The sequence below is a fragment of the Periplaneta americana genome, chromosome 10 (assembly GCF_040183065.1).
Source record: "Periplaneta americana isolate PAMFEO1 chromosome 10, P.americana_PAMFEO1_priV1, whole genome shotgun sequence".
Classification (NCBI taxonomy): domain Eukaryota; kingdom Metazoa; phylum Arthropoda; class Insecta; order Blattodea; family Blattidae; genus Periplaneta; species Periplaneta americana.
The window spans coordinates 79,157,209-79,169,020 of record NC_091126.1 but is presented as its reverse complement, the minus strand read 5'-3'; the positions used below and the strand labels follow the sequence as shown (position 1 = coordinate 79,169,020).

General features: G+C 35.4%; 1 protein-coding gene across 3 annotated transcripts in view; it reads left to right on the top strand.

Moving 5' to 3' along the window:
• Positions 1-593: 593 nt before the first annotated feature.
• LOC138707819 (tetratricopeptide repeat protein 39B-like) overlaps positions 594-11,812 on the top strand; it is a 68,521-nt gene continuing 57,302 nt past the window's right edge. The window contains exon 1 of one of the 3 annotated variants that reach the window (XM_069837765.1): positions 594-664. The gene's annotated coding sequence lies outside the window, so the exon portion shown is untranslated. Of the gene's footprint in view, positions 665-781; positions 1,046-11,812 lie in introns of those variants that run through there. The other 2 variants (XM_069837764.1, XM_069837766.1) reach the window with 2 other exon arrangements.

Below are 11,812 nucleotides of genomic sequence, written 5' to 3'. Positions count from 1 at the left end.
TGAAGTATTCTGACAAAACTTTGAAGCTTTAGGGTCTTTCAAAATATTGCACAAGGAAGATTCAATACTTCAATATCTATAGGCTATCAATAACACTGAGATTTATACTGGGGGCGTAACACTATTTCTACCTTTACAGAATCTACTACCGTATATGTATCACAAATCCTAGAAGACGGTGAATCGATGTTAATCAAACCAAACAGCTAAGATATTAAATGTATTATATGCTACACAGCACACAGTAACTTTCTACCTTACATTATACAACTTTTTAAATTCTACCTAAAAATCCTACATTTTCATTGTACGTTTGTATTTTTCTGCTTGTTCGCCGTTGATGTTTAATGTTGACGTACACTGAAGTTAACTTTTGCTGCCATCTGCTGTTAGAGAACCTAATGTGTGAATCTCATGTATCTATCGCATTAATCGAATTTATGAATAAAATTATTATTCTTTCTAATGACAAGGTGTACATTATTACAAAAATAATAGTACACACGTATTTGAAATGGTCTGACTGACTGTCGAAGACTGAGACATTTACCTAGTTCCTAAAATTGTATGATGTTTATTTGTATAATTTAGAAGTCAGCTGTTTGATAGCAGACAACAGGTGAACTTCGAGAATACAGCCTCGTGGGACAAATTTCACGAGACAGTATGCATGGAATCGTATATAAAATAGTAATACAATGTGACACATGACGAGATTATGAGGATTTGAGGTGTACATTTTTTACATCACGCCCATTATGTATTATAAGTTACATAATCCTACGTTGGTCTTGTAACTAGTTATTACTATGAATCTGACCTAAATGTACCTTTAAACTAGGCAACTTGCATGCCTAGAGCCTGAAGAGAAAGTGAAAAAGAAACGTAAACATAGTAATAAATGAGACTGCATAGTTGAAAATAAGATTATTATGTGTTTGACGCCGTTGCAAATTTGCGAAAAAGTGTCGAGAGGAGATAATTTGGGTTTGTGGACTTCGTTGGATTGCTGGGATTATTGATGTATTTGAAAGTGACATAACAGGTAGTGTAATATTGTAGGTTACGATCATAAAACTTTTAATAATTGGAAAGTACGGTAACCAAAGTAACGTTTTATTTGATAATCCAAACCTTCATATGAGAATTTCAATTTATTTTGCAATTCATTAAAAACATGAATTAGGCCTAGCATGTAAAATTTATAGCTTTAATGTTTGCGCTGCTGGTGAAACTAACGCTGAGGTAGTTCCGGTGATTTCGTAAGTAAAAATCGTGGTAGACATGCAGTTGATCGTATATGAAAAGCATAATAAAAGTCCAAACTAACCAAACCTAACCTGTCACATTCGTATATGCAAGTTGTATAAGCGGAGTACCAAGGAAACTACTTCAGCGCTAGTTTAGCCCTACTTTTATATCTAATACTTACGTAAGTAGTTTAATTTTCATGCAGTAATTGATTAATTCAGAAATCAAATTGAAGATGGCATGTGCAAGTTAGGCCTACATGAGTGTACATTCAGTGAAGATTGTTGGGGCTTTATTTTTCTGTGTGAAACAGTTTCTTCCTTTTCTGTATTATGGATTACGGTAATTTAATTTCTTTCAGCAATACATTATAATGTCTTAATTAGTGGATGATATTTTTATAACAGAGAATATAAAGACAGTTTTTAAACAGTTTTTGTAAATCCTCTATTTTAGGCTCTAATCTGGTCTCATCGTAGAATAATATGAAATTACTTACATTGAAGATGACACTATTCACTACGGAACATCAGCGTACATTGACATATTGATTAGGCCCTTGGATCATTATTTAAGGTAGCTGTCAATACTCAAGCTGGCTGAGAAAGATGAAATTTGTTCTCCAAGATGTCTTACACCAGTACATTTCTCGTGGATATCCTCAAGTTTTCTGGGAAAGGAATTGAATAACAACTTACAGCATAAATTGTACTATCTGCTTCCTAAATCGGCTCTTCCTATTCACAGATCGCTTTTAGGCCTATCTTATCTTATACATAGATAAAACGATGTCCAACTATTAAGAAACAACGTAACTCAAGTGTCTAGTGATTATATAAAGACTGAATATCCGGAATTTGATTTCTGATGTGAACAGTGCAATTTCCCTGTTGTTAGACTTGTATTGGGTCCACTTGGCACAATGTACATGGGTATTTCAACTGTTTTATGATATAACTTAGTACCTGATTTCTAAAAGAATATATCTGCAGCATGATATAAGTTTAATATGTATATATCTGATGTGTTTTATAGGTAAGCCTACTGTAACATGTTCGTAGGCTTTGGCTTACAGGAAACATGAAAAACAAGACTTGCTGTTTGGAAAATCTGGCCAACAAACTATTAGAAACCTATTGAGGTAATTATGTACTTTAGCTGATGGTGCATTTTCTCGACAACTTCTTTATTAGACTTGGGGAAGAGGTACTACAAACTATTCAGTTTGAGCGGAAAACAAAAATAAATAACTCTAACCCTCTCAGAGTCCTCGGTCCTCTGTCAATTATCCCCTCATTCAATCCACTCTAACCTTGTCAAATTCCTCGGCCTCATGCCACTTAGCTACCCCTTCATCTAACCCTCTCTAAACTTGTGACAGTTCCCGGCCTCACGTCACTTCGCTATCCCCTCATGTGACATAATCTAACCTTCAGTTCGCAATATTTGAGGAAATATATGCTGATGGAGAGTAAAACTCAGTGCAATATGATCTCCACGACTAGATATTAAATCCAATGTACCTGCCTTATTATATTACAGGACAAAATGACAGACCGACTCATTAATGCATCACAACACCCTCTATACAAGAAACATCAAAACAAACACACCAACCTCCTTTGGCCCCTGCCAGCTATACTGTATACTGACGTCCACCTAAGTACATAGGTCCTACCTTTGAAAGTCCTAAGTACTATTTGTGTATAATAAAAGTTATCGCTCGAATGTAATAGTTTCTACATATTCCTCAAGTAAAATCAAGTAGTTGTGAATTAATTTTGTTAAGAAAATGTGCCATGGGCTAAAATAAATAATTACCCCATATTCCATTAATTCTGGAGGAAAACCTCTCCATGGATTTTAGAAGTTCTGAGCATGTGTAATTATTCTATATTAAATTCCCATCATTTATATGTGTAGATTGTTGCACGGCATAAGATTTGCTGAAGATATGGCATTAACATAAGAAGAGACGATACTAAGGGATATGCTACTGGAGCTAAATGACAGCTGTGAGCAGTATGGTATGAAGATAAATGGAAACAAGACGAAGACTATGGTTGTCGCGAGAAAAATAAAGAAGGTAAACTTGCGAATTCTAAATGAGGCAGTAGAACAAGTAAACAGCTTCAAATTCTTGGGATGTACTATAAGCAGTAACATGAGCTGCAGCCAGGGAATCAAAAGGAGGATAGCAATGTCAAAGGAAGCTTTTAATAGAAAAAGGAGCATCTTCTGCGGACCTCTGGAAAAAGAACTAAGGAGGAGACTAGCAAAGTGCTTTGTGTGGAGTGTAGCATTGTATAGGGCAGAAACATGGACATTACGACGAAGTGGAGAGAAATGAATAGAAGCAATTGAAACGTGGGTATGGAGAAGGATGGAGCGTGTGAAATGGACAGACAGAGTAAGAAACGAAGCTGTGTTGGAAAGAGTGGATGAAGAAAGAATGATGCTGAATCTGATCAGAAAGAGGAAAAGGAATTGATTGAGTCACTGCTTGAGAAGAAACTGCCTACTGAAGAATGCATTGGAAGGAATGGTGAATGGAAGAAGATTTCGGGCAGAAGAAGATATCAGATGATAGATGACATTAAGATATGTAGATCATATGCAGAGACTAAGAGGAAGGCAGAACATAGGAAAAATTGGAGAAAGCTGGGTTTGCAGTGAAAGACCTGCCCATTGGCAGAACGTGCATGTGCAGGGCGTGTGTGTGTGTGTGTGTGTCTGTGTTTTTTTTTTTCTTTTTGCACGCGGTTTTATATGTTTTAGGGTTTTAAATTTTTAAGTAATTTTGGACAGTAGTGTAATGTTATGTTATGTTTGTTGGTCGGCAATGTTTACTGCTTGGTGGCAATCGGAGTAGTTTAGGCTAGCTTAGTTTAGCTTGGGTTAGTTAGGGTTAGTTGAGGTTAGGTTAGGTTACTTTAGGTTATGATAGGTTAGGTTACAATTGAAATCATGTGTTTCCGAAATTTTTTGTATTAGGCCTACCTTTCTGAAGTCGAGCATAAAATCGTCGTTTGTAAAAAAAAAATTCGAAAATCGTGGAGAGGTCTTCTCCAGAATTTCCCATATTGTTATTTAAAAGATGTAATATATTTTCAAAAGACTTCATTTCATCTGCTACATTGTTGAAACTTCATACATATTGTGTCCAAAAGAACTACATCTTATAATCAATTAACTAGTGGGCAAGCATTTGGTGGAATATTACATCAAATGATGTTTTCCAGTGGCCGTTTTTTGGGATCATTTAACCCATTTTGCTTCTTGCCTCCCAGTAAAGAGCACTCAGATTTCTGCACTGCTGTGCTTTTTTCAGTTTAGTGCACTGAAGTAGATGTTCTTTGTTCATTGACGATCCTGGTATGTTGCACAGTAGACATTCTTCTGTGTTGTAAATTCCAATTGTGCAAAGATGTGATGCAAGGCAGTCATGTCTTGTATTCAACCTGAAAATAGCTACTATTACATCAAATGTAGCAGACTTTAAAATATTTGAATAGTTGTTGTATTTATACGATTTTTTTTTTTTTTTTTTTTTCATTTTGAGGGAAATGCACTTTATACTGGAATAACAGTATAAATGAACTAACGTGGCAGAAATTGTTTACTGGTACCTCAATATATCTATGGTGCGCGGTAAAAAGGGCATAAGTAATAAATTGTAAATTTTCAGTAGACCAACAGTGAAGTTTGAAAATAGGACCAATAGCATTATGATGAGCTAGAAATCTGATGCTGTACGTCTTTTTGGAATAAAATAGACATATGCCTTTTACACATCCGAAGAAGTACATTTTCTGTATTCATATAGACTATAATGACTCAAAGCCAATTTCTGACTTGCGCCATTTTTACCAGGCATCATATGTATTTACCAGACACATTCAGCTGTTTTCGTTGTAGAGTACAGTAACCATGTACAATGACACATGAAAACCTTTCTCATTTCCAGTTGTCGGCCTGGGTGACGCAGTTGGTGTAGTCTGGCCTTCTGTGCCCGAGGTTGCGGGTTCTATCCTGACCCAGGTCGATGACATTTAAGTGTGCTTAAATGCGAGAGGCTCATTTCAGTAGATTTACTGAAATGTAAAAGAACTTCTGCGAGAAAAAATTCCAGTACACCGATGATGCTGATATAACCTCGGCAGTTGCATGCATCCTTAAATAAACCATACTTTAATAATTTCCAGTTTACTGTTGCCTGGATTGTGATCTTCTCATTCTAACTTCTACTGAATTGTTGGAATTCCTAGTTAGTTCCTGCTTATGTTCACACATTGGCTTTTAGTCTGGGTTGAAGGTTTTCAAAATCTTAAATAGTAACAGTGCTGTGTTGTCACATGTGTTGCTATTAGTAATTGAACAATTTAAATCTACAGTATAATCTAACCCAACAGTTGAACTTTGAAGATGCCTCTAAAATGCTGGCAATTGGCAGGCCACTGATGATGATGATGACCAGGGAACGGATTTATATGGACTAAAAATATATGAAATATGTAAATATATATGTAGTTATTTTTACCAAAATATGGAATTAAATATGGATTTTTACCAAAATATGGAATTAAATATGGACTTAAAATTATAAAAAAATGACTATGTACGTTAAATATTGGTACATTTTAATCAAACTAAACAAAAAATATAATGGACGTACCTTATCTTCCAATGTAGTTTCAACAAAACACAATTTTTATTGTCTGTTACCATAACAATAGGTTACAAACATTTCTTTCAAGTGCTGAAAAGTGAATCTTCTTCTATTGTCTCTGAGGATAGATTTATACTGACTAAAAGAGCGTTCGACGTCACAAGAAGTAACTGGTACATAATTCAATTTCACAATGTCTGCTGGGGATAAGTCCAAGTTAATCTTCACTGTTGATTCACCACTCATCACAGCAACAACCTTTTGTAGTTCTTCATATCCAGGGTTTTTTGAAAGTACAGTGTCCACCTTAGCTCTTACTGCATCTGCAACTTTACCTCTACCACGATTCAGTTGTTCCACAGTACTATTTATAATTTCAAAACTTTCAGATAGTGAAAGGTGCCTATTTTGGAGACTTTTGAGCGTTTTTATGATGCATGAAAATGTATGCTGAATGTGAGCTAAGTCATTCTTCACACTTATGTCACAGGTAACTGTTTTCGCAGTATCAATTGAGACTGCATCTTCAGAGTCCAATGCAAGGAGAACATTGTTAATAGAGTCTATATGTTCGGCATAATATTCAACTGCTTCTAGCCATGTACCCCATCTAGTTAAAATTGGCTTTGGTGGCAATGGAATTTCAGGGTACATTTCTTTCAACACGTTAACTCTACTGGGAGCTTTGAGAAATACTTTTTTCACTGATGAAATCAACAAATCTACTTTAGGGAAATTGTCTCTGACCACTTCTGCCACACGATGAAATGCATGCGCCACACAAGTAAAATGAGTCAATTTAGGATATACAACAGATAATGCTTGTCCAGCTTTGACCATATAAGGGGCAGCATCGCTAATAAAGAATAACACATTATCGTACATAATACCCTTTGGCCACAGGATACCCATAGCTTCGTTGAACAGTTTAACTATAGTTTTGTTATTGCACTTTTCTAGAACATCACAATGTAAAAGAATTCGTTCAGAATATTGTTCACTTAACAAACCGATAACTACATTACCAACAAGTCTACCTTCTTTGTCGGGAGTCTCATCAATGGAAACCCAAATTGAACTATCTTTAATTTCATCTCTTATCTTCTGTATTGTCTCATCGTAGATGGATGGAGCATACGTCTTCCTAAGTGTTGACTCATCCGGGATTGTATGTTGAGTATATTTTTCAAGGAATTCCCTGAAGACCTTATTCTTTAGTTTGTAGAGAGGAATATCAGCAGAGATGAGAGAACGGCACAGGTCGATGTTAAACTCAGATCTTACATTCGATGTTGTTGGTTGTGTTAAAAACAATTGTCTCTGCTTGGAATTTAGTTGTTTGTTGGCCTGATGTTTACTAGTTGTAATGTGTTGTTGCACCAGGAACTTTTGTGTAGATGATACTGCACACTGACACAAATTACAAAATAATATTTTATTGTCAGTTGATAAACCATCTTCTTTAAATTCTGAAATGTAACTTGTTAGTTTTGATTTTAAATTGACTGAATGACGTACTTTTGGCATATTTACCGTCTTTATAGTATGATTTACAAAACTGAACCTATGTGTACTCTGACTGGCATTTAACTGTTGAGCTGCACAACTGAAGTCTGTTAAAAATTTTAAATTAAATTAATACAGTTTTGTAACTTACTTTCCCATTGTTGATAGGACTGCTAATTTTCAAATAACTCTGATGTTAAAGGGATTACTGAACATGTGTTTAAATCTCTATTGTTGAAATGTATTTTTAAAAGTTAATGGAATTTTGTTTTGTTTTATTGTTAAACCTAATATAATATGGACTGTTTTATATGAAATATGGAAAATATATGGAAATTAACGAAAATATGTACTAAACTCTAAAATATGGAAAAATATGGAAAATAAAAGTAGGATTTTTCAACCCTACACATTGTGAAACATAAAGATAATGCAAAATATAAATTATATTAGCTTTATAAGTAAATATGTATTTACATATAAATCCTTTCCCTGATGATGACGATGATGATGATGATGATGATGATGGTGATGATGGTGAAAGTAACAGCTTAATTGAGAATGATTGTCTTGAAAGATCAATTTTAGTTACCGGTACAGTTATATTCAGATTACAGTCCTGGTTGTGTTTTCATCCACAATACATAAATTCGCTTTGTATCTTCCATTGATGAAGGAAATTTCTATCTTTAGGAAATATTCATTTAATTTGCATAGGAGGAGTGTTGTGTATGTTTGTGAAATTTGTGTAAGAAGGGAATCTGGTTCATTTGAAGCACATAGTGGAAGAAGGTAGACTTCCTTAGAGTTGGCTCAAGAAAATAAGTGATAATTGTGCATCATACTCTAGTCACTTTTACATATAGAAAAGAATCTTTGTTTCAAGGATCAAACTGGGAAAGAACCACCATGGTGACTGAGTGCTAGCATGCTGAGATTATAAGCCATGGGGCCCTGGCTCAAATCCTGTTCAATTCACTCTGGATTTATAAAGCATAGGGCAAGGCCATGGTCCATGTCATACAGGAATTTTCTCCAGGTACTCCAGTTCCCCTGTGACATCCCAGCAATTCTCCATCATCATTATTGTTAACAACATTCATTACGAGTGTAATGTAGACCCATCTTCTGTTGTATAGGCATAGGCTGGTCAGTCTGACGAACTGTGGTTATGTTCGGCACTAGCATGGCTCATAAAGTCGGGATGAATAATTGCAAGTTAAGAACTCTGCTATTTTGTTAAAAAAAAACATTGGAAAGAACCTTTTGTGTTTTTATGACAGAAGACTTACTGAATTCCATAACGTTTTGGAACTTGTCTGGCTTGTACTAATCTGCATCTTTTCTCTTTATGATTTATTGCTATACTGATGAGCTATCTTGGCTCGTTTCCCCTATACAAAAAAATTGCAAATATTTGTCTCATTTAAACCAACATACTATTCTTTGAGATAAAATTGTCAGATTATTGCGAAATGGAGGCAGTTTCCTTGGTATTGTATACTTGTTTACAGGGTGAAAGCATAAATTATTTTAACTTTGCATTTGATGATGGTAGCCATCTTGGAAGTTGTCAGTATTTTCATTTCAGTACAATATTTCCAATGTTATCTTGAGTTTTGTTATTGGTGAGATAGCTTTGTATGTGTTGTGTTTACTCAGAAGTCACGTGTAATACCTCAATCAGATTAACGTTAATGACTTTTCTGGTCTTTTATATACACTTTTCTTCACGAGTCGAAATTGCACTTGGAAGAATTAGAGGAATGTTCAATTAATCCTGAATATCACTGGTCGACAAAATTGAACTTTTTTTAATCGCCAGAGATCAAATTATACTTTTCTAGACCAATTTTTCATGCAGATTACGGATACACCTTCCGTTTCTTCGTGTCATGTATAGATTTATAATTACACACAATACTTTAAATTTATGGAAATAGATTTATAATTACACACAATACTTTAAATTTATGGAAATACACAAACATTTAAATGTTATCAATACAACAATACACGCATGTAATGATAAAATGATCAGGTTTCTATATTATTAATTATTATGACATTTATAGTGATAATTAAAAACAGGATTATAAATTTCTAGAGAACTGGAAAATAGAAGTGCTTAGGAGATGATTGTCTTTTATGTTGTTTTTCTGTGTCATCGCGATACAGCATCCAACAATAATCTGACATCATGGATTCATTCCAGAAACCCTGGTAACGTTTCTTCATCGATTTGATGTCTTGGTGAAACCTTTCACCCATCTTGTCACTGACATCACCAAGGTTGGTTGGAAAAAAATCCAAATGAGAATGAAGGAAATGAAGTTTTAGGGACATATGACAACCCATTTCTTTATATGCATCCAGTAATTCCTGAACTCCTTTTTTGTAGTCCGGAGACTTTGTCTTCCCTAAGAAGTTTATACACAGCCACTTGAAGCTTTTCCAAGCTTTTACTTCAATCTCATCAGAATTTTCTTCGAATTTTTGATCCCGCAGTAGCGCTCTAATCTGTGGGCCCACTAAGACCCCTTCTCGTAGTTTAGCAGCTGACACACGACAAAATTTTTCACTCAGATACTCTAATCCTTTTGAAGTTCTCCTTCCAAGCATCTTCACAAAGGTTTTTGTAAAGCCAAGCTTTATATGGAGAGGGGGAAGCAGTATTTTTTTTTTTTTTTTTGTCAACTCGAGGGATATGCTGGACATTTTCTTCACCTGGGTTGTAAGTGCTTATAGATTTCCAGTCTCGTTTGGTGTAATGTTCACTTGTATTTCGGCTGTCCCATAGACAAAGGAAGCAGCAGAATTTTGTAAACCCCCCTTGCATACCCATCAACATGCCAATGACTTTCAGATCTCCACATATATGCCACTGGTGTACATAGTACTGAATTGATTTGAGTACTATGTTCATATTTTCATAGGTTTCTTTTAAATGCACAGAGTGGGCAATGGGTACAGAAGGTTTTAAATTGCCGTTGTGCAGAAGAACAGCCTTCAAACTTTGCTGGGAAGAGTCAATAAATAACCTCCAGTCTGATGCAACATATTGTTGTTTTAGTCCCTCAAAGAGTCCAGGCACATCGTTGCAGAAGACCATTGGACCATCTAAAGAAAAAAACTTTTCTAAATATTTTGTCCGTTTTCTATAGTGGCATATCCTGACGTCTTCTTCAACAAGATGTTTCTCTCTAAGCCTAGAAGCTAGAAGTTCTGCCTTATCTTTTGGTAGTGAAAGATCTCTAATGAGATCGTTTAGTTCATGTTGGGTAAATCGCTGTGATTTGGAACTAGTAAACTCAGGAATGTATTCACGATCAGAAGCACATTGTAAATTTTCACTATCACTGCTTAAGTCACAGTCCACTTCCTGGAACAGTTCCATTTCATTTTCTGGAGGTTTCGGAATGGGTAAGTTGTCGTCATGCGGGACCGGCTTCATTGCAGATTCAATATTTGGGTATAAAATTTTGTGTTTATTTCTGGCAGAAAAACCCTTAATGTTAACAGAACAAAAATAACAATCGTCAGTGTGATTTTTCGGTTCTCGCCATATCATTGGGATAGCAAATGGCATCGACCTTTTCTTCTTTTGTACCCAGTCCTCTAAGCCTGTCGAACAGGGTTTACATACAACATGTGGTGCCCACCCTTTATCCTGATCACCAAGAGGACAACCAAAGTACAATTGATACAATTTCTGAAGCCATGGAGTGATTGTATGCCGTTGAGATTTCGGGGTGAAGGAACCGCATATGTAGCAGAAGCTGTTGGGATGATTTAGACATTTTCGGGGCATGATAGGTGATTTAATCTGCAACAGAATAAAGCCTGTTAGTACCTTTACCTCTATTTGCGTACAATTTCTCCAAATAAATTATATTTTTTAGAATGTGTAAATATACCGAGGTCCTAATGAGTTTCCAAAATTAAGGGAGGGGGCGTTTGGAATGTTCCCCAGTAAGAATTGCGAGATTATGTATTATATTTTTAGTTAAACAAGGTACCTATGAAAAACTACATGCACCAGTAAAAGATACAGGCCTACTCACCTTATTAATTGATGTAAAATACACAGCACCTCAAAATATATCACTATCACACAAGATTCACTATAACTCTGTAATACGATTGTGTATCGTTCAATCTACAAACTGTGACTGAGGAAGATGATTCCATGGGGATGAAAAGGACAAGATAAATTTTATCTAGGACAGGAAGTTTACGCGTGGGGTACGCAGCAAAAGATAAGGCACTAAAGAGTGCTGCGCTATTAGCCCCACGGAAATAAACGGAGCGACTTAAGAGATTATTATGAATAGATTGAAAACTATTTGTGATATGACAAAAGTAAAACCAGATCTGAAATCAGCG